Source organism: Leptodactylus fuscus, chromosome 11 (genome assembly GCF_031893055.1).
Source record: "Leptodactylus fuscus isolate aLepFus1 chromosome 11, aLepFus1.hap2, whole genome shotgun sequence".
NCBI classification, from domain to species: Eukaryota; Metazoa; Chordata; class Amphibia; order Anura; family Leptodactylidae; genus Leptodactylus; species Leptodactylus fuscus.
The window spans coordinates 61,969,618-61,993,079 of NC_134275.1; positions in this window are offsets into that span (position 1 = coordinate 61,969,618).

A 23,462-nucleotide genomic window follows, 5' to 3' on the forward strand; every position below is an offset into this window, starting at 1 on the left:
AATTATCCATTACTATGTTTCAATTTGGAGACTCCAGAAAAAAAAACATAGAATCCTTATCAACCCGGTTCAGGCTTTCCGTTCTCATGAATATTTATTCGCTGTGGTGTGGAAAGTTTACTTACAGGTAGAAGAAGTTGTAGGTGAGATTCGCAGCTTCGCTATTTAGGATAAATAATATATTTCATGCGGATGTGTTACCAGTCATTTACTACTCCTATGTCTGGTGATCCGAATGCTAAAACTTCAGACTGGAGCCTTGAGTAAGTTGGTCGTGTGTCGATCCAGGTCTCCACCACTAGCATCATCTATATACTTTATGTATTTTCTACTGGCGTTGGGTGAATGTGCAGTCGGCTGTGCCCGAGTCCCAATGGCAGAGACGACTGCGTATGTGTAGAAGCTTGAACCCAGCTCCAGAAGAAGACGCGCAGAGAAGCCGTTCCTGTAGAAGATGGAGGCGGTGATGGAGAGTTCTCTCGCAGCATTGGGGACGCCCCAGTGCTGTTTGAGCGCCGGGGACCACCCCCAGTGCTGCAAGAGAGCTCATTTGCAAACAAATGAAAACCCGGATTTCTACCGAACGGTGGCGCGGAGAAGGTAGGAGAAGAATAGCCTTTCTTAAGGCTATTCCTACGTGTGATTGAGAAAAAAAAGGGATTTTAATGATAGAATCTCTTTAAGCTAAATTTTTATTGGACTGCCCCCCCCAGTAAATGTATAGGGCTACCCAACATTTGACTCAAGCCCTGATCATATTATATGAGGTTGTGCAAAACAAATGTCCCAGCATCTGTTCCTACCCGAGGATGCAATGCTGGGCTCTTACCCTATCTTCTCCAATATAGTACACAAGTTTATACAGCCTGACCGTGGTTGAGCGGAAGGACCTCCGATAGCGCTCCTTCTCACACTTGGGGTGAAGCAGACAGTGCTGTCAAGTGTCGCCAAGGTCTCATACATGGGGTGGGATTTGTTCTCCCGCATGGAGGTCACCACAGACAGTATCCTTCTGTCACCCACCACCTGTATTGGGTCCAGGGGCTCCCCAGGACAGAGCTGGCCCTTCTAACCAGCCTGTCAAGTCTATTTCTGTGCCTGGCTGATATGCTACTCCTTAGGATACAACTCAGAAGAAGATGGCCCTAAGAAGTGTCCCCTGGACTCCAAAGGCCCTCATCCTCCTGAGCAGGTAGAGTCTGCTGTGGCCCTTTCTGTGCAGCGCCTCCAGGTGATCAGTCCAGTCCAGCTTATTATTAAGGAGCACACCCAGGTACTTATAGGTCTTGACTATCTCAATGCCTGTCCCCTGGATCTCCACTGGATTCAGGGCACTCTTCTGCTTACTAAAGTCCACCACCATCTCCTTGGTCTTCCCAGCATTAATCCTGAGTTGGTTCCACTGGCAAAATTCCACAAAATGCCGGTTTAGGTCTCTGTATTCCTTGTCGTCTCCGTCAGTAATGAGGCCTACTATAGCAGAGTCATCGGTGTCAAGGAAGAGGAGGAGGAGGAGGAGGAGGAGGAGAAGCAGAAGGATCATGGGCAGAAAGACTAGGACAGTCTTGCTCACTGTGCCTGCCAGTGCCACCATCATTTCTGTTTTGCCAAATGAGCTGGTGGTGCCATTTCATGTGAATAGAGACCTAGTTCCTACACATGTACCTGCATTACCATGCCAAATTTTCTGCTTGCAGATCTTGCACCTGCCATGAATATGTCATTGGATTTGCACCTGGGTTGTGTGCAGTACTGCAAGCCCATTTATTAATGGAGCCCAGCTTCTTGGGAAAAAAAAACAGCCATTTCTTTCTTAGCATGGTACACCCCTTAAAAATCACTTCGTGCAACTCAAAAAACCAACACCCCAGCATTGAACATTGCATAGATGACCTTAGCCAGGGCCTGACATTAGTCTAAACTTTTGGATCACACAATTGTATTCTATAGGAAGACATAATGAGTAATAGCTCCTGTCATGTAGCGACTGATAGTAGATGACATTGCATTGCCCTATCGAACATTGCACCCTGGTATAACAGTCACTGCATGAGCTACTTCCATGTTTCATCGTTGTTTGTGCCTATATATATGTATCTAGGACTATATATGGATGCCAGGGTCACAAATGGCACATGATTTGTCACCACAACAATAATGGGATCAGGAAACAATAGTTTTTATTTAAGCATGGGGCACAAGTCTTGGGTCATTGCTGTGCGCTTGAAGCTATGATTTAAATGTAGGGAAAGGTTGGCCTTAAAGGGTTAGTATGATCTGGGAACACAGATCATCTTGTAAAATTACTTGCAAGCTACATTTTTATTTGCTGGGGGTGATCACAAATTCCCCCCATGGAAATTTTTTTACAGTGTCTCTGAAAGCTACTAATACAAATGTGGGACTTACCTGTATGTCATCCATATTTACTACGATGTCCCATCATTAGAATCCCTTTTTGAGGTATTACCACATTAGAATAGCCTTAAGAAAGGCTATTCTTCCCCTACCTTTATAAGTCTTCTCCGTTCCGTTGATATTCCGGTTTTTCCTGGTTTGCAAATGAGTCTCCAGATAGCACAGAGGGAGTTCCCCTTGTGCTCAAACAGTCCTTGGGGTGTCCCCTGTGCTGCCTGAAGACTCTACAGCGATGCCTCAATCTTTTTTCAACCATGTCTCTCTGACACATCCTCTGTGTCATCATTGCTGTGCCGAGCCTGTATTCGGGATGGAAATCACGCGCATGCGCCGTCGATACTGCTATTGGCCTTTGGGCATAGCTAACTGTGCATGTCTGTTTAGCCATTTTACTTTGGCCGCTTACAGGAACAGTACACTCGTGTAAGCAGCCACAGTAAAATGGCCGAACAGACATGCGCAGTCGTCTCTGCCCAAAGGCTGATGCATGCGTGGGATTTCCATCCCGAATGCAAGCTCAGCCCGGTGATGATGACACAGAGGACGTGGTGGAGAGGCGTCGCTGAAGAAGATTTAGGTGTCGCTGGAAAGTCTTCAGGCAGCACAGGGGAAACGCCTGGAGACTCAAACCAGAATATCAACAGAATGGCGGTGGGGAGAAGAATTATAAAGGTAGGGGAAGAATAGCTTTTATTAAGGCTATTCTGACGTGATATTACCTCAAAAAGGGATTCTAATGATAGAATCCCTTTAAAGAGATTCTGCCTCCAAGTCTGAAAATCCCAATGACATACATCTGATAGGCACTGTCACCTTAGCATTTTGGTGTTTTGTCTATCTAAATCTGTTCAGCTATTCCAAAGATATAAGTCCTTTTTGTTGATGCAAGCGGGTGGTAACACTGTAGCTCCTCTGGGGGCGGGCTCTCAGTGTGCTGTATGTCATGTAGTGTTACCGCCCACTTGGCTTGTATAACCTATTCAACATTTAAGGGCTTATATCTTTGGGACGGCTGAATGATTTGGATAAACAAAACCCCAAAATACTCGAAGAGTGATAGAAGTGATCATTTGATTATGCTTCTTAGATCAGATGACAGGTCCTCTTCAAGGAAGAAGACTCAACTCCAAAGGAAGAGTCTAGGAAACGGAGTGTTGGTCTAATCTCACTATTCTAAATATTTTATTGGGATTTTTGGACAGTTTGAGTGTCAGAGATGCATCTAGTTAGGACTGCCATAGTGCCATCCGCACAATCTTGCATTGAAATCTCTCGTCAATTTTTCTTTTCCGTCCACATCTAGGGAGGTTAGCCACAGTGCCATGGGCTTTAAACTTCTTGATGACACTGTGCACGGTAGACACAGGAACATTCAGGTCTTTGGAGATGGACTTGTAGCCTTGAGATTGCTCATGTTTCCTCACAATTTTGCTTCTCAAGTCCTCAGACAGTTCTTTGGTCTTCTTTCTTTTCTCCATGCTCAATGTGGTGCACGCAAGGACACAGGACAGAGGTTGAGTCAACTTTAATCCATTTCAACTGGCTGCAAGTGTGATTTAGTTATTGCCACCACCTGTTAGGTGCCTCAGGTAAGTAACAGGTGCTGTAAATTACACAAATTAGAGAAGCATCACATAATTTTTCAAACAGTGCCAATACTTTTGTCCACCCGCTTTTTATGTTTGGTGTGGAATTATATCCAATTTGGCCTTTTGACAATTCTTTTTGTGGTTTTCCATTGAAGAAAATTAAATGAAGATAATAATACCAAAGAATTTGTGATTGCAATCATTTTCTGGAAGAGAATGAGTATTATCTGACAGAATTGCAGGGGTGCCAATACTTTTGGCCAACACTGTTCGTATCTGTGCGATATGTGATAACATCCCATTCATTCCTAGGGGAGCGAGGTATTCAAAACTATGTTTCGAATACTATTCGAATCAACTCTAATGTTCTGCCCTACGTATTCTACAATTCCTTTATCCATACAGACAGATAGCTAGACCGGCTTCTTTTAGATCATACAGCAATTACAAACTAATAGCAGGATGGCATCCATGTACACATTAGTGGAGGAAACACTGTAGAAATGTAGACAGTGAAGGAAGTGACATCTTTTATGCTGCCACTCTGTCACTTCTGAGCCAATGTGATGTATCTGACACTTTAATCTGTGTGTTTAAACATTGAACTTATCATATGCGAGAAGCCATCAGTAAGTAAGGGAAAAATGCAAACACGCATTACTAGGCTCACAAATAGCGCCATGCGTAGTCTGATCGGAAATATAGACATAATCAATCAAATATAGATAGGTACAGAGTAGCAAACGTCAACTAAATTTGATCAAAGTGCCTGAATTGCCCCCCAAAAATAAATAAATAAAATTAAAAGTCCTACATTTCCCAAATTGGTGTAAAAAAAAAAAAAAAAAACACGTTTCTGGCATCTTTGTATTATTTTTTTTTTCCATTCTAAATGTTTATTAATTTGATGAAATAACAGGGTGCAGAATGTTAAAAGGAAGGGGAAGAGCAGGAACTGGATAAGGGAAATGGGGAGAGAAGGGCCAAGACAACCACACAAGCGGAAGTAGGTGAACATAAGAAGTAGTCATCAAATCGGGAATCTGAGCTCCCAGAAAGTCCACCAATTCCATCCATCTCCCCAAGCATTGATCCATCTTCCATGTGGTCAGTTCATCATCGGTTGTGGGGTGTGGAAGTCAAAATTAGGGCTCCTGGGTAACAACTTGGGTGGAGAACAGAAACTATATACATGGGGAATCAGAGAGCACTTAAGGGGCTTTTACATAGTTACAGTTACATGGTAGATGAGGTTGGATGAAGACATCAGTCCATCAAGTCCAACCTATAACCCTACAGTGTTGATCCAGGGGAAAGCAAAAAACCCTATGAGGCTTATGCTGATTCCAATCTGGCAGTCAGTATAAAAACCCCGGATCAACGTGTCCTTAAAATCTAGAATCGATAACCCATAATATAGTTCTCTTCAAAAAAGGCATCCAGGCCCACTTTGAACTTGTTTAATGAATCTGCCATCACCACTTCCTGGGGCAGAGAGTTCCAGAGCCTCGCTGTTCTTACTGTAAAGAATCCCTTTCAATGTTGCTGGTGAAACCTTCTCTCCTCCAGACATAGAGGATGTCCTCTTGTCACTGTCACTGGCCTAGGAGTAAAAATATCCTTAGTAAGTTCTTTGTATTGTCCCTTCGTGTATTTGTACATTGTTATTAGATCTCCCCGTAGACGTTTTTTCTCTAAACCGAATAACCCCAAGTTTGTTAATCTATCGTTGTACTCCAGTCCACCCATTCCCCTAATCATTTTGGTTGCCCGTCTTTGCACTTTTTCAAGTTCACTTATGTCTTTCTTGTATATCGAGGCCCAAAATTACGCACAATATTTTAAGTATGACTGTACCAGTGATTTGTATAGAGGCATAACTATGTCCTTGTCATGAGAATCTCGACCTCTTTTGGTGCATCCCATAATTTTATTTGCCTTGTTCAATAACAAAGAGAGAGAGTGAAAGGGGGACATCTCCCTAGTCTTGTGTCTTCCTCTAGACTCCAGGCAAACCTTGGCACTCTCCTCCATCAGTAATCCACTTTACTACTTGACCTATAAATGACCAGGATCTCCAAGTCCTGGATTCAGGTGGTTCTCTGTCGAAAAACAGTCAAGAAGATATGGAAAAAGTCATCCAGTCAACATATCCTCTGAAACTGAGAAGCGTGGAGGGAGTTGGAGTATATCAGGCTTTCCATGCTGTAATTTCATTAACCCTCTGCAACCGGTAAGATTATGATGGGGCCAGGGGATTACCAATGGGCGGGATGCAGGTCTGTGCTATGTTACGGAGCATTTATGAACATAAAATCTTGGTTTAAATATAAGTTTAGGTAATTTTTTGGTAACACATTCCCTTTAATATGTACAAGACCAGTTCCACCACTGGGACCTTCTCTGGTCAGAAGAACCGGGATCCCGTGTCACCCATCTGAATAGAGCGACAGTCATGTAAGGATACTGATGTTTCACTCAAAGCCTATGGGATGGAAATGGAAACATTACATAGTTACATAGTAGATGAGGTTGGATAGACATTAGTCCATCAAGTCCAACCTATAAACCCTACAATCCCTACAGTGTTGATCCAGGGGAAGGCAATAAACCCCATGAGGCTCATGCCAATTGCCCTATTTCAGGGGGAAAAATTCCTTCATTGTGCATTTGATATCTATATTACACCCCTAGAGATAAATGTAGTGGTAATATGTATCTGAGACCATCTGTCCAGTCAAACGAGAGGGGAGGCGGTGCTGATCTATCCTGTGTATAGGTGAGAGAGGTTATTATGAATGTTGCTCAACCCCTTCAACCAGCCGGTAATGGTTCCAGTGTATTGTAATCTGTTTCCACCGATCGAGAGCCATCATCCAACCTCTTGGCCATTGCACAGTGCAGAAGTCTTGTTATTTTTGCCTGGCATTTCTGTATTCCGATGGCTATCTCTGGACATAATGGCATAATAATCACATAAAAATGATGACACTGAATGATCAGCCGCCAATGTCTTTAGCATTCACCATGTTCATCTGTTCTATAATTACAAGTCCCCGGCTTGTTACAGATTCACATTAGGATGTTCTCACTGCGGTCATCTGCATTCTGAGACTGTCTGCTGGTTCTGCAAGAGCGGAGTGTAACAAGGAGGCAAAATAACAAATGCCTTTTTCTGAGAAACTAAAGGAAAATGTAATTACATGTTACAGTGGGACTATAACCCAGCCCTCTAATTGTCTCTGACAGGCTGAAGCCGGCATCATCTGCGGCAGGAGCCTCGGCTTGGTGGCAGGTGAACTACATTAAATCCTGCACTGAACGCTTGTCTGTTTTTGCAGTCTCCACATCGGGGGTGACTAGCCATCTGGGCATAAGGACAGTGCCAGGTGGGACGCGTGATCATATTCTCTACTCATTTCTATTCCAGTGCAATTTATTAAAGGGGTTGCTCTGCAGTCAACATTTATTACCTATCCACGTGAGACATGTCTGATAGCTTGGACACCCACAAATACTTTGAACAAGTACAGCACTTGGTTGCCTCTGTCATTGGATGCAATGTGCATGCTCAACCACTGCTCCTTCCAACCTCACTCTTAGGCTCCATGCACATGACTGAGTGTGATGTCAGATATGGGATGCCCTCGGATGACACACGGATTGACAAATGAGTGTCCCTCGAGTGCATTCCATGATGTACTTATCTCTATTGAGGCTATCAATCTGTTCTGTTTGGAAGACATGGACCAGGATAGGACCTGCTCTATCTTCAATGAAATGGACTTTCAGGCATCCCCTTGGAGAAGCTTTGGTCTGCATTAGGCCTTCCTGTGGTCATGCCTCACGACTAGAGATGAGCGAACAGTAAAATGTTCGAGGTTTGATATTCGTTTAGAGTAGCCCCTCAATATTCGACTACTCAAATCAAATATTGAACCGTATTATAGTCTATGGGGGGGAAATGCTCGTTTCAGGGGTAGGCAACGTTCGATCAAATTATACTTACCAAGTCCACGAGTGAGGGTCGGGCTGGATCCTCCGAGCAGTCTTCTCCTTGTAGCGTCCCCGCGGCGTCTTCCGGCTTTTCATTCACTCTGCCGCACTACAAGCAGACATGCGCAGTCGGCTCTGCCCAGGCCCGATGCCTGGCAGAGTGAATGAAGAGCCAGAAGATGCGACAGGGAAGCTGCACGGAGAAGACTTCTAAAGGTAGGAGAAGAGCCAGCGTTGATTGGCCGACTGTATAACATTCGGCCAATCATTGCTGGTTCTGCATCGAACTTTTACATTCGAAGCAGTATTTCGAATACAGTAGTATTTGATCGAATACCTACTCGATCGAGTACTACTCGCTCATCTCTACTCAGGACCCTTGTCCTGGTGATAGGTGGTGGTCCCTATGATCATACATTTATCACCTTTGCTGTGAATAGATAGATGGATAATCTGACAACTGACACCTTTGGACATATTTGTGCCGCTGCAGCTTCTTGGGGGCACCGGTTGGTTGTTATGACAGCCAGGAGCTTATTGAAGGTTTCCAGGATTGTCATAGAAGATCTATTAGATGCCACAGTCATCACGCCACAGAACATACAATAAAAAGACGTTTGAAGGATTCTCTGAGAAGGCCCAATCTTTTCATTCTCCAATATATGCTGAATAAACTGTGACTGAGCATTCCATATACATTAGATGGTCAGCCAGTCACCCCAAAACTGGCGGGTTCAGTCGACCTTAATCTAATGCGTTTGGTTGTCTTAAATGGAGCTAGCACAACCCAGACTATAATCCAGTCCAGAAGATACATAGATTAGGGTCACCTGAATCATATGGTGTTTTTCCCATTGCTGGCTTCACTACTAGATGAGTGGGGGTTCTGGCCGCAGCACCTACAGGAGGAGCTGCTGATCCCAAGAGAGTAACCCCTGCTTACCTACAGTAGTGAAGCCGGCAATTGCTAGCTTCACTAGTGTACATAAATGGACTGCGAAAAATGAAAGGTGCTGCCACATCAATTTTCAGACTGCAGAAATTTTAAAGGAGCAGGATGGAAAAACTCTGCATATAGCATTTCTCCATCTAGCTAAGGCACAGATACAGCGCCAGAACTGATCCCGTAGAAAACTACAGTATAGGATCCATTCTGGAATCAGTCTCCCTTTGGCTCAGGTGCACCGCAACGGATGGAAGCTGTTAGAAGAGATGTACACATGTAAACGCACCCTAAGAACGCATTCAAAATTAGAAGTGTCAATTGTTTATTTTTGTCAAAATACAAAATGAAGTCAATGAAAAGGAGAGAAATGTAAATCCCATCAATATTTGTTGTGACCCATGCCTTCCGCCAATTCTTCACTGTCTACACTTGCAGAGAGTTTTTGAAGGGTGGTTGTTCTCGCCATCTTGGAGAACCAAGCACAGATCTTCTGTGGATGTAGGCTTGCTCCAATTCTTCATGTAATCCAAGACAGACTGGATGATGTTAAGATCATGTCTCTGCGGGGGCCGTACCATCACTTCCAGGACTCCTCCTCCAAGGGGCAAAGGACACTCCAAATATTGATGGGATTTAGATTTCTCTTTACATCATTTATTTAATTTTGTTACTTGCCAAAAATAAACTCTTAACCCTTCTATATCTGGAAGCATTCTTTGCAGCATTTTGTTCCACACCTGCACATGCCTGTATAGGTCTGTGACTGTACCCATATGGCCAAACCTATAGAAGCTCCATAACATCTGCATTTGGTTGAATATCGGTCTCCTAATAAATACACTTTGATAGCTTTGCAAAGTGTCTCTGGGAAAGTGATAAAATAAAACATCTATATTGTCCTGTATGAAGGGATTTCTGCAGCTCATCATGAAAAATTACCCATCTGAAATGTAGTCGTGGATTTTATAGTTAGCATATGAACAATGGCTGGAAGAACGCAGAACTTAATAGAATGTGGTGGTGAAGCATGACATAATAAATCCACTCATTGCCTCTATGCAATCACAGCTTAATCCACACACACTGCCCCGGCCCGCCGCACTTCATTACAGTGCAGGCAATGGAGATGGAGAGAGTTAAAACTCATTTTTCAGTTTTCAATGTTATTCAATACAAACCCAAACAGTCCTAAAATATTTCTATCCCCCAGAAATCGATAGAGCGGAGTATTATTCCTCTTTTTCATCTCAGTATATTGAATATAAAGTTGCAATCAATAGAGATACTGAACAAATATCTGATCTCTCATCTTCACTGGCGTCATGGAAAACATGATCTAGACCTTAAAATGTCAGCCATTGCTGGAACTCGGCCTTCTCAAAGTACCAGTTATTTACTTAAAGCAGGATCATATAAAGTAGTTACAGTCAACAAAACTGGGGAAAAAATGAATATTTGCCTGAAAGTAGGGACATAAGGTTATCGCTGATATAACGCCGAAGCCACCTAGCAAAACTTGGGATGAGGCATAAAACCTCTTCAAGGAACATGAAATCTAGATAAGAGTGATACAATTAAGAAATCAAGAAATATGGGAGGCATGAGCCACACATCCCAATGTTATACATTATTCTACACAAAATCTACAAAAATGAACATGAGGTTCTTAGTCTACATTTTGATCAAAGTGTATAAGCCCACTAGCCACTTCATGGAGATCTCTGTATAGTGGCAACCTACTCTATTCAGGGAAGTGCCACATGGCGACAACCACCATTGCAACACAGTGCCCACAAGGAGAGCAACTTAACAGTCTAATGCCACCTAAACCCCCAGGCTCTGTGCTACAATACCTCATAGACACAACATCCCAGTATTATACATTGATCTACAATTCTTACCAAAATTTGCAAAATGAACATGAGGTTCTTAGTCTACATTTTGATCAAAGTTTATAAGTCCACTAGGCACATCAAGATCTCTGTATAGTGGAACATTTATTTGGTGTGGTGCCACATGGTAACCACCACCACTTCCATATGCCCTGAAGAAGAGTGACACAATAACCCAACAGCACTCCTGCCGCCACTTAACCCCCCCAGGCTCTGGACCATACCACCCATAGGCACAAGTATTGTAATATTTTTTCCTTTAAAATTCCAATTTGGACATCTGCTACTGGCCTTTAGAAAATTCCCAAAATTTTGTAATGTGACTTCGGTCTGGTAAATGTTATTAGGATAAGGAGGTGGACAATAATAGGATAAGGAGGTGGACAAAATGTCCGTTACATCATTTGTCCTGTCTCTTAGGTCATAGACTGTTTTTTACAAATATACCTCTGTATATCCTTATTAAAGTTATAGAAGTTCTTTAGGGCAGGGATAGTCATAACTTGTATTGTAACTTGCAGTGCAGAACAATGTCACCAACAACGGCCAATCACAGGTCTCAGCAGGGATGCGGAGGAATGTCAACGATGATGTCACCAACCGTTGCACCTTTGATTGGCTAAATCGATTATTGGTGACATCATCCTGCAGTGCTGACAAGGAGACCCAGAGCTGTCATTTATCACTAATAGCATGGCTATCGTATCCAGCTTAACACATAGAAGTCTATGAAGATTCTATTGAAGGGGGGAGGGAGGTGGAACTAGTTAATTAATTTATTGCCCCATTCTATATAGGGGTAGAACATCCTTCAAGATATATTGGACTTATAAGAGCTATCATAGCTACAATGTGTAGCAGTGTACCGTTTCCAGCAGCCTCCTCCTCCTCCCCCTACTATTTGAGAAGTAACCCAGCCTGATAAGTGGAGAAAGAAGCATATTTCTTTAATAAGATATATTACTAAGTTTCTTATATTCACCTTTACTATTAATTTATGAAAATAAGTATATTTTTTATTTTTTAGAATTGTAGGTTCCCTTGAAACCTTTGAATGCTGTATAAAGTGCTTCCCTATGCAACAAGATTCCCTAATGGTTGCAGACACTCATTATGACAGTCCTGTTCCCTGTATTGCAATGTCCATGCTGTTATTTTTCCAGTTATATTTTCACGTTGCATTTTAGCATTTCTTCCATTTTCCATCACTTTCCACTTTTCCTAAACTAGTTTAACTTGCCGTGTCATAGGGTGATACATTGTGCGGCATGTCGGCAGCGGTGTCGCCTGCCAAAATGCTTTTTGCTCAGCTGAGCAGAGTTAATAAAGAACACGAGGAGCACAGGACGATCCGTTCATTCAGAGGATGTGGGACTACAGTATTTCTAACAGATATAATCATGTCCTATAATTTGGCAAAGATAGTCTGGAGAAGAAGATTTTATTACGAGATGATCTCATAGTAGTCATCATGATATATGCATCCCGAGAAGCGCTAGAGACTGGTTAAATTTATAGGTTTGTCCTTTAGGCTACTGCATTTTTCTACCGGAGCATCTTAGTGAATAGAGGAGTAAATCTCTGAGTGGATTAATACCTTGTCATATTGGGGAACGCCAAAAGTAAAAGTCTTTTTCCCAAGAGCTGGCCAAGAATGCCGGAAAAAGTCAGTTTCTCTGCCACCCAAAAATCACTAAGTAGAGATGAGCGAGTAGTATTCGATCGAGTAGGTATTCGATCAAATACTACGGTATTCGAAATACTCGTACTCGATCGAGTACCACTCGATATTCGAATGGAAAAATTTGATGCAGAACCAGTGTTGATTGGCCGTATGCTATACAGTCGGCCAATCAACGCTGATTCTTCTCTTACCTTTAGAAGTCTTCTCCGTGCAGCTTCCCTGCTGCGTCTTCAGGCTATGAATCACTCTGCCAGCCATCGGGCCTGGGCAGAGCCGACTGCGCATGCCCGCGCTACAAGAAAATGGCCGCTTTGACTGTATGCGGCCATTTTCTTGTAGTGCGGGCATGCGCAGTCGGCTCTGCCCAGGCCCGATGCCTGGCAGAGTGAATTCAGAGCTGGAAGATGCCGCGGGGACGCTGCATGGAGAAGACTTCTCGGAGAATCCAGCCCGACCCTCACTCATGGACTTGGTAAGTATAATTTGATCGAATGTTGCCTACCCCTGAAACGAGCATTTTCCCCCCATAGACTGTAATAGGATTCAATATTCGATTCAAGTAGTCGAATATTGAGGGGCTACTCGAAACGAATATCGTATATCGAGTATTTAACTACTCGCTCATCTCTATCACTAAGTAGAAGTGTAATATAAAGCTTATGGGGGCAACACGGTGGCCCAGTGGTTAGCACTGTAGCCTTGGAGCGCTGCAGTCCTGGGTTCGAATCCCACCAGGAACAACCTCCGCAAGGAGTTTGTATGTTCTCCCCGTGTTTGCGTGGATTTCCTCCCATTCCATAAAGACATACTGATAGGAAAAAAAATGTACATTGTGATCCCTACATGGGGCTCACAATCTACAAAAAAATAAATAAATAAAGCTTATGGGGCCCAATCCACAGGACAAGGAATAGGTATCTGACTGCTGAGGCCCTGACCTTTGGGTACCCCATTGATCAGAAGTCTGTGTTTAAATGGAGCCCCAGTATGTTCCATTCAGTGCTATGGGCCTGTAATCTCTTGCAGCATCGGCAGCCCTATAAAAGTAAATGGAGCGCGGGTCATGCAATCGTGGTAGTGCTCCATTGACAAGGAAACTTTCCCCCCAACAATCGGACATGTATTGTCTGTCCTGTGGATAGGGGATAAGTCTCCATAATTGCCCCATCCCTTTAATTTCCACTAAATATATTTGGCTACATATGGTTGAGCTGTCGCTACCCCAATGTGGGGGATTTGAGGTGACACATTTAGATATTATATTTTACTTGACATCTGTTATATTGTCTTTGGTAGCGTATTATCTTTTAATTTTAGATTCTAAGTCCTGACCTACTGTACTATATTCCTCGGAGAGGTTATCGGAACAAGCTGTTGACAAAAAGGGCACTTATTAAATGTTTTCTTGCAATCCCGTGGGAATGAATATTTAGACTTGTACAATGAGGGCAAAATTAACTTTTTCCTCCATAAAGCTGCTATAAGTTCTATAATGAGTTTTAATTTTGCATCTCATTTAGCAGAACACGTTTTTGACTATAAATAGTTTGCATGTTCCAGCTTCGTTCTGCTTCCTTGCATAATTGTATTTGCAAGATAATATCACAGAGTATAGGTTTTACCACACCAGAGCAATTGTAGCGTCCATGGCTGTAGGTAACGGTGGGATATATAGCACTCTGCAACTGCTGGAATATCCAGGGCCATAAGGAAGTATTGTAGTTGCACAATATTACCAAAAAGAGTTAATGTTGCCCAACCGATTGGATTTCATTTTCATGTAAATCAAGAATATGCAAATATTAGGTAGGCGTGTGATGAACTGAATATATGTTTATACTGTATAGTCATGAATTTGGTCTAGATATGATCCTGGGACAGCAGGGGAAGCATGTCTGGGGGCATCTAACAAGTCCAAGTCACAGTTTTACCCCACCATCACAGCCTATCAACTACACACTTTCCACACTCAAAAAAACCACTAAGAAAGTGGAAAAAATACCTGGAAACCTTCTTTCCTCCCCAATTGGATGGACAGAAACCCAAATTTTAAGCTAAAGAAACATTAAGAAGCACCCCTTTAAATCACATTGGCCATGACAACCACAGATGGAATAGGCAATGGGAAATCCTTCAGTCCTCACCCTGAACTGTCATTGTGGATGTGTGTGTGTGTGTGTGTGTGTGTGTGTGATGTGGTAAGACCTTCAAAAGTTCACTTTTCTGGCCCTTAACGTGAGCCCTTTCCAAATTAAGTTACAGACCCTTAAGCAGAGCTACCAGCAGAGTTTTAGGCCCATTAACTTAGTTCAGTTCCTGGAGCTACGAATGAGCCAAATCTAAACACAGAGTCCTTTGGAACTGAACAAAATTCACCAGCAGTGTTTTTGGCCCTTGGAGTGAGTAGAGTTTTGGACCAGCAGTGTTTTTGGCCCTTGGATTGCATCTGTAGGTCATTTAGTTACATCCTTTTTTGTTAAGCACTGTAATTTTTCTATATATTAAATCTAATATTTAATAAGGTTGTAATTGGCTCTAAACATCCCCACAATTCCTAATCTAATGCATGCACCTCATGGTTATTACTCTCTTTTGCTATTGTTGTGAGAGGTTTGAGTATATTGGTGTCTTACCTTTCGTAAAATCGTGGGTGGTGACTCCTGTATGTGTGGATATGTGATTGTAAAAGGTCGGTTCTCTCCTGTGTAGCTTAGTCAGGTGAGTTGTAAAGGAGAGTGGAAGCGGTGTTCCCCTTTTTTATGGTCGCATGCATGTGTGGTGGGTAAGGTGTATAGACACTTGACAGAATTGGTATAGGGCAAGTCATATTTATCTTGTATGAGACTGATTTGGGACAATCTTGGGTTAGGCTGAACCTTAGATTTTTTAGGTTAGCTATCCATGAGCCACTATTATATTCCAGGGTCTGAAAAGTGGAGACCCAGAGGAGGTGCAGTAAAATAAAAACTGATACCTTTACTCACCTCTCCTGGGTCAGGGGATAATCGTACACATCAGGGAGAGTGTGTGCCTACATAGGCAGTATGGAGACTTACAAGTCATTCCTGCTCCGCTAGGGATTCTGGGTAAAAAATATGCAAATCTATTCTCCAGGCTGTAATTACGAGAACAGTGCACTCTGTCTACTGCCCTCTAGAGGGCAGGCTTCTTAACATCATGCATGACTCAGTTAATAAGCCTACTAACATGATGCGGATTTAATTGCCAAATTAGTATTTCTATTCCAAAAGGAACAGATTCCCAGCTATGGACAGCGCTGTTTCGGCCTATTGTGCCTCCTCAGCATAGCGTAGGGATACTGATTTGACAGAATGAGAGACTATAGACTAGGGTCAGGGGATAATCGTACACATTAGGGAGAGTGGGTGCCTACATTCTGATGCAGATTTCGTGCCAGAATCAGCAGCAAAATACTCTGTGTGAATGGACCCTATAAAGGAAGGATTGTAGCTCCATGTCAGATTTGGTCTTGGCTAACAAATACTGCTGTCTGAATGGGGCCATGGTCTCGTGAGCATCAACTGCAGCCTTTAGTTCCCGCTGGTTGGTTTTCTTTGGTTTCCCTGCACGTAGGATTCAGAATCTCTTTGTAGTTGTTTCATTATTATTCCTTTTTTTTATAACTAATATTTGATATATTATATTTATTCCTTTATTTGAAGACATTTTGGTAGATCTACTATTCCTAGAAGAATCTTCCCCCGGGTCCCCTATTACAATCACTAGGCACATGTGTTTGGCTTGTCCATCTGATTACTTGGCATTGACCTGTCATTTCTCTCATCAGCTCATTATTTCAGTTCCTTTATCCCTTGGCTTGTGTATTGTTCAGAAACCTGTTGTGTCTGACCACACTGTGTACACCTGACGGTCTGAATCTCAAGTCAAATCTATCCTGATTTATGGGAATTTAGTGGTGAAATGTAAAACCGAAGATATGGGTCAGTCCTTATTATTCGACATAAAATGCTAAACACCATAAAGATCCATATAGACTTGCAACCTGTATAAGTTCTTAAAGGGGTTGTTTGTGAAGAGGTCAAAGTTGACGCCTGGCATAAACAGGCCATCACTGGTGATATCAGCCAGGGTATCTGTATACAGACAATCAGATCCAATCAGATCTGTCACTGCTGGAAACAGGAGCCAGGGGAAACCAGAGTAATGGTTTGTAATGTTTATGGTCCCAGTAGAAATACTATTAAATAAAAAACTTTGAGTTGGACAACCCTTTTAAGGCTGAGGCCCCACGTTGTGGAAACACAGCTTTTTTCTTTTCCAGATTTGGTTGTAGTTTTTTGAACCAAGTCTGGAGTGGATTGAGTAGAAGGAAGAAGTATAAGAACTTCCTATATATTTCCCATTCCTTTTTTTTAGCCATTCTTGGCTTTGGTTCAACAAAACATGATCAAATCTTCAAAAAAACCTGAAAAAACGGGGTTCGACTGCGTGGGGCCTTAGCCTAAAGGTGCTGTCCCATACGTACAATCCCATATCTCAAGGAGGGTCTGTTGACTAACACAATATCAGTTGATCAATAGGCAGCTAGCCCTACCATACTGAGCAGTATGCTTACATCTATAGAGAGCTGCACCAAAATGGCGCTCGAGCATGTGCAGTACTGCTCTGAACGGAGCGGAATTGCGCATGCCTTGAATTCAACTGCAGCACCGCGGTCTGGCCAGAAGAACATCCAGGGAGGAGGAGGGTCAGACGGAGCACAAGCAATGGAGGGGTGTGATTAAAGGTATGATGTGGGGGGTGCTCGGAGGCCCTGGGGAACGCCCATGGTGCTCGGTGGGCTCATTTACATAAAGTAATTACCCAGGATTATAACAGAACAGTGGGGAGAATCAAAAAAAAAGAAGGTATCTTTATCTTTATCTCAAAACCACTGACACCAATGATAGAATCCCTTTAATGTAAAAAAAAAAAAAAAAAATAGGGGATTGTTCACATCCGTCACAAATCTTTTATTTTGAATGGAGCCCAAAGTTTTGCACCCTGTGTTATTATCTCCACCAAAATAACGGACCTGTGATGGATTTCATGAAAACGGACACTAACAGAAAACAGATTCATCCCATTGAAATCAATGGAATTTTTACCAGATTTTTGACAGATCTGTTAGTGTCCATTGTTAACATTTTTTGATGGATGGACACTAACAATGGTAGTGTGAACGCCCCCCAAAGAGGCTACTTTTATTAGCTTAATCTTCTTCAATGACCATCTCCATGTCTCATTTCCTGTAGGTTACATGGGCTGCTTCGTTCACTCTTAATGAAGACCTTTCATCAGTTGGGGCACAGGCGGTTTTATATACCACTAGAAAGTTGAATTCAGTGCACTGTCGCCTTTCTAGCCGTGTATAAAGCCACCTGTGCCCCAACTGATGAAAGGTCCTCTTTAAGTAGACTGTAAACTGATCTGAGCTCCTACCAAGAAGAACAACTTTGCAGAAGAAACACTTGTCCGACTGGCTTTTTTTTTACTGTGTGACTAGGATACAATACCATTGCATCAGTGTCTCCAGGACATTTAGTATGTATCAGTTACTGCAGATTTAAGATTCCTATATATATTACTCACCCCTTCTGTAATCGTACGGTAGGACTCAAAGGTCAATAATGATATCTGTAAACAGTACAGGATATATAATTACTTCTATCCCCTATGGCGATATGCAGGATCTCTATGGTGCTTATCTACCTTCCCTTGCTCACTTTCATCTAATTTGGTCTGTATGGGACTCACAACTTGGATATAGTTTTATTAGCTGTATATTTGGCTCATCTGTAGCTGTTTTGTTATTTATGGATATTACTTGTTGTCTTTATACTTACATTACTAGGTTCACACCAGCGTTCAGGTTGACATTCTTTGGGAAAACGGAAACCTAATCTGCTTAAAAAATATATACCTATGGAAATCCGCGGACCCCATAGACTATAATGGGATCCAATGGGTTTCCGCCTCAAAAAAGCAAAGAGAAAAGTCCTACTTGCGGAATGGGGAACGGAATCCCTGAACGGAGACCAAGTGCTAGTGTGAACCTAGCCTTGGCTGATTCAGTTATTACTATCTGGTATAACATGTAAGTCACAGAGAGGGTTTGTTATTACCAGGGGTGACCCTGTGTATGGGTTTATTTTTTAGATAAACAATGTCCCACTGTTATGTTACATGTTTGTAAGTGTTTTTTAAGCTGTGCGTGCTCTTTTTTTGTCTTTGAGGAAGCCTACAACCATAGAAGCTCTCCAAGACGTTTGGAACAACCTTCCTGCCGAATTCCTTTGAGAACTGTCTGGAAGTCTATCAAGAAGAATCAATAGAAAGCAAAGGTCACACCAAATATTGATGGAATTTACTGTAGATTTATCTTTATTTTTGTAAGTTAATCTATTGATACTTCTATTTTTGAAAGCTTTCTAAGGGTAAGTTCACACGGCGGATAAGGTTTCCGCTGTGTAACTTTTCCGTGCAGCTAGCCGGAACGGAATGTAGTGTACCGGCATCCCGTCACAGCATCCCGCTCCTGATTGACTGGGCCTAATCAGGAGTTAGTCTCGAGCCGCGGATGCTGTGGCTGACTCAGCTGCAGGCGTGGAGTGGGTGGATGGGTGAGAGGGTGGGTGGTTTGGGATTCCTTGGAGGGCGGGTGGTTTGGGAGTACAATAGTTCTTAGGGTCTCGTCGTTCTGCTTGTTTGGTGGCAGGTGGACAATGGACATGTGGGTATGGGCAGGCATAGGGTGGTTGGGTGATTAGATGGGGTGATAATGGGGTATAATAGTCCTTGGGGTCTCATGTTCCCCTCATTTGGTGAGAGCTGGACACGTATTGGGCAGCAATTCCCACAGTGGACTCCTCTTCTCCCAGTAGGATGTAGAGTTTCCTCTTCTTGTCTGCAGATGTGAAGTCTGGGATGTATCTTTATGATCATCTTTAGAGATGAGCGAGTATTATTCGATCGAGTAGGTATTTGATCGAATACTACGGTATTCGAAATACTCATACTCGATCGAGTACCACTCGCTATTCGAATGGAAAAGTTCGATACAGAACCAGCATTGATTGGCCGAATGCTATACAGTCGGCCAATCAACGCTGGTTCTTCTCCTACCTTTAGAAATCTTCTCCGTGCAGCTTCCCTGCGGCGTCTTCTGGCTCTGAATTCACTCTGCCAGGCATCGGGCCTGGGCAGAGCTGACTGCGCATGTCCACTTGTAGTGCAGGCATGCGCAGTCAGCTCTGCCCAGGCCCAATCCCTGGCAGAGTGAATTCAGAGCCGGAAGACGCTGCACGGAGAAGACTGCTCGGAGGATCCAGCCCGACCCTTACTCGTGGACTTGGTAAGTGTAATTTGATCGAACGTTGCCTACCCCTGAAACGAGCATATTCCCCACATAGAGTATAATAGGGTTCAATATTCGATTCGAGTAGTCGAATATTGAGGGGCTACTCGAAACGAATATCGAACCTCGAACATTTTACTGTTCGCTCATCTCTAATCATCTTCTGTTCTGGGACGTATTTTCTATGGGTTACAAGGGCTATCTCTTTGACAACACCAAATTCAAGGTAAATAGGAAACTGGTCGGCGCGCTTCTTAAGTAGATTATTTCACTTTGAAGAAAAACCACTTGTCTGACGGTCTTTTTTACTGTGGGAATAGGATACGAAACCGTTGCATAACTGCTTACCGAAAGCGTTGCTAGAGCTGCCAACCTTTAGCACGTGTCACTTACAGCAGGTTCTCAGGTTATTAGGATATATACTCATCTCTTGTGTAATCATACAGTAGGACTCCGAGGTCATTACTAATATCTGTAAACAGTACACGGTATATAATTACGTATAATCCACTTTAGCTTGATATCGACTATAAGCAAAGGCAAAAACATTACAAATGAGAATGTTCTGCAATGAGTAATGAAACCCATTAATTATAAAGTTATTTGTACAAAAAAAGCATAAATTAAATGTATTTCCTTTATAATGGCATTTGACTCCGTGAAGAGCGGTGATCAAATGGAGATGTATCAGGCTGCGGTTATTTGCCGCGGAGATTCTATCCGCCTGTTCTAAACACGAAAAAACACGGAAGGTTTTAATTAAAAGGGAATTAAATGTGTTTAGAGGACTAATTATTCCGAAGTGTGAAGCCATGCACTTTATGGAACTGATTGAACATGTTCTGAGGAGAAGTGCTTAGTGGGTAACACTCCGAGAGGCAGGAAAGTAATTTTAGAAAAATTATAGTCACAAAAGTTTAGTGTCAACTCTTCATAACACAACATTCTCTGATACCATATGGGTAAAACTCCAGCACAAGGGATGGTTCCTGCGCACAAGAACAATATGTAGAGTAACAGTCTTACCATGTTGGCAGTTTTGAAAGATATTGTAATATTTTAGAAGAGCAATCGAATCTTCAAGATGTGCTTCCATAGTGTGCCTATCTTTAAAGAGGGCCTTTCACATCTCCTGACCTGTCAACTTACACAGTCCAGTCATATTAATGTGACCACTGCCTACTTTTGACGTCAACGTTAAATAACCAATCGCAGAAGGCACGTGTCATCAGCCATCTGGGTGCACTCATCATTGTGGAAGGCACGATGGATCAACACAAGTATGCATCTATCCTTGCGGACCATGTTCACCTACATGTGAAATGTTTTTTCTCAGGATGATCGCATCTACCAGCAGGACAATGCAACGTGTCATAAAGCTTGCAGTGTACGTGCATGGTTTGAGGAGTACCAGGATGAGTTTACCATACTCCCTTGGCCAGCAAATTCCCAATTGAACCCAATTGAGAATCTGTGGGACCATCTCAATCGTGTTGTTCGTGGTATGGATGCTCAACTGCGTAACCTAGCACAGCTGGCCACGGCACTGGAGTCGGCATGGCTCAACATCCCAGTGACATCATCACAACATCCCCTCTCTTCCTGCACGTCTCGCAGTGGTCCGCTCTGCCAAAGGTGGTTATTCTGGATTTTGACAGGTGGTCACATTAATGTGACTGGACTGTGTAGATTGTTCTAATCACAGTAAAAAAATCTGGATCATCTTTTCTTAGAATTTACAGATAAGGCTAGGTTCACACTAGCACTGTGTGACTGTTCGGGGATTCCGTCCCCCATTCCACTTGAAAAATGTAGAAAAAAGAGGGAGGGTTGCACCGAGCTGATCCGTCTGGATTGGTTTAGAAAAAATAGCTATTTAGGATCAGGTTTTTGGAAGCTGCAGTTAAAACTACTTCCCCGTAGGGAATAGTATGCTGAAAGGAAGAACAACCTATATGATCAACCAATATATGGAAGACCAAAATAAAACTGCGCTAACCTGAGATTATGTAAAAGAAAGATTTTTTATTCAAAAATACACTATAGATACTTGAAAAATGTAGACAGAAGAGTCCTGCAAGCATTGTTTGGGGTGGAAACTGGGCAGAAACCCAGTGGACCAAATAAGTCAATGGGTCTTCGGGCTTCCACAGGTAACTTTTTCAGTTTTTTGTGTCCCCAAGCAGATTTGAAGAACAGTGGCCCCAATGCTAGTGTGAAATGTAAAATGGCAACCAGCTGTTACGTGTTTTGGGGTTGTTCGTACATAGTGATGTTGTCCAATCACTGTCAGAAGATTTGCAGGGAGCTGTACAATTTTTGTCCCCATCCCCATTTGAAAATGGGTCTATGTGTAGTATAATGTTATTGAAGAACTTACTGGCTGAAGTTCTTAATCCCCTCCTGACTTCCATTGTAATAGTATGGTGGATGGCAGCTGAAGCAGAGTGCCCGTCCTAGCCACCTTATGTATTGTGTGTACACTGTGTGTATTGCACAGTAGAAACCTGGAGTCTGTGATCAGAGTTTACTTGCTTGCTATAATCCTCCAAAAGACACATTTTGCCCACCAGCCTCCTATTTTTGTCGTGGCAAAGTCATTAATAAAAAGTTTTGATTCAAAATAAAAGCAAACAAAAACCAACATAAATTTGGTAGAGGTGGTGAAAGGTCCCCTTTAAGTGGGGCCCTGGGCTCAACAAGAAACCTCAGCAAAAATAGAAATAAGGGGGGCACTCACCCAAGGCGTCATTAAAACTTTTCAGGCTTTATTCCACTTCATTAAAAGCAACAGCGGGAGAGAGGCATGCATAGATGAAAAACAGCAGCGATGATCGTTTTGCACCTCTCAGGTGCTTTTTCATGCTTAGTATGGTTCATACTAAGCTTGAAAAAGCACCTGAGAGGTGCAAAATGATTGTCGCTGCTGATTTCTATTTTTGTTGCAGACTTATGTGTTATTTGTATGGGAGTAAGCACCACCCAAATTAGGCTCGGTTACACCCGATCACATAGTATATACATTTTTTCCTCCTGACACGCCTCCCGCTATATAGCATTTTTCTTTTCAGTGCCACCTCTACCGTTTCTGAGTGTTTTTGTATCAACAAGAAACCTACTAATGTCTGACACTCTTATGAACATAAAGCAGTAACACTTGTTGGCAGCCATCCTTATAGACAGTAGAGACATCTGTGAGGTATACTGCAGATAAAACCTTGATCTCTAAATTGCATTCTTTTTTGCATAAACCATTTCTCAAAAAATAAATCAGTTTTTTATATATACATCTTGTCTCTTTATAATGTATAGATGGCCTTGGACTTCTTGTCAATTAGTTGTACAATAGAAATGAAGACAAGAAGCGGATACTAAACAGAGACGTTCCTTCTGGTTCTGCATTTATCTGAGATGGCAAACTTTTCCATGTAGTCAGTACTCAGCCTGGCCTAAAATGGATATCATGCCAGTAAAGCGTATCGTAGATTTACAGCACGGGCTGTGTACTGGTGAAATCTTACCGATACTAAATGTTTACAACCGCAAGCGAAATAAATCA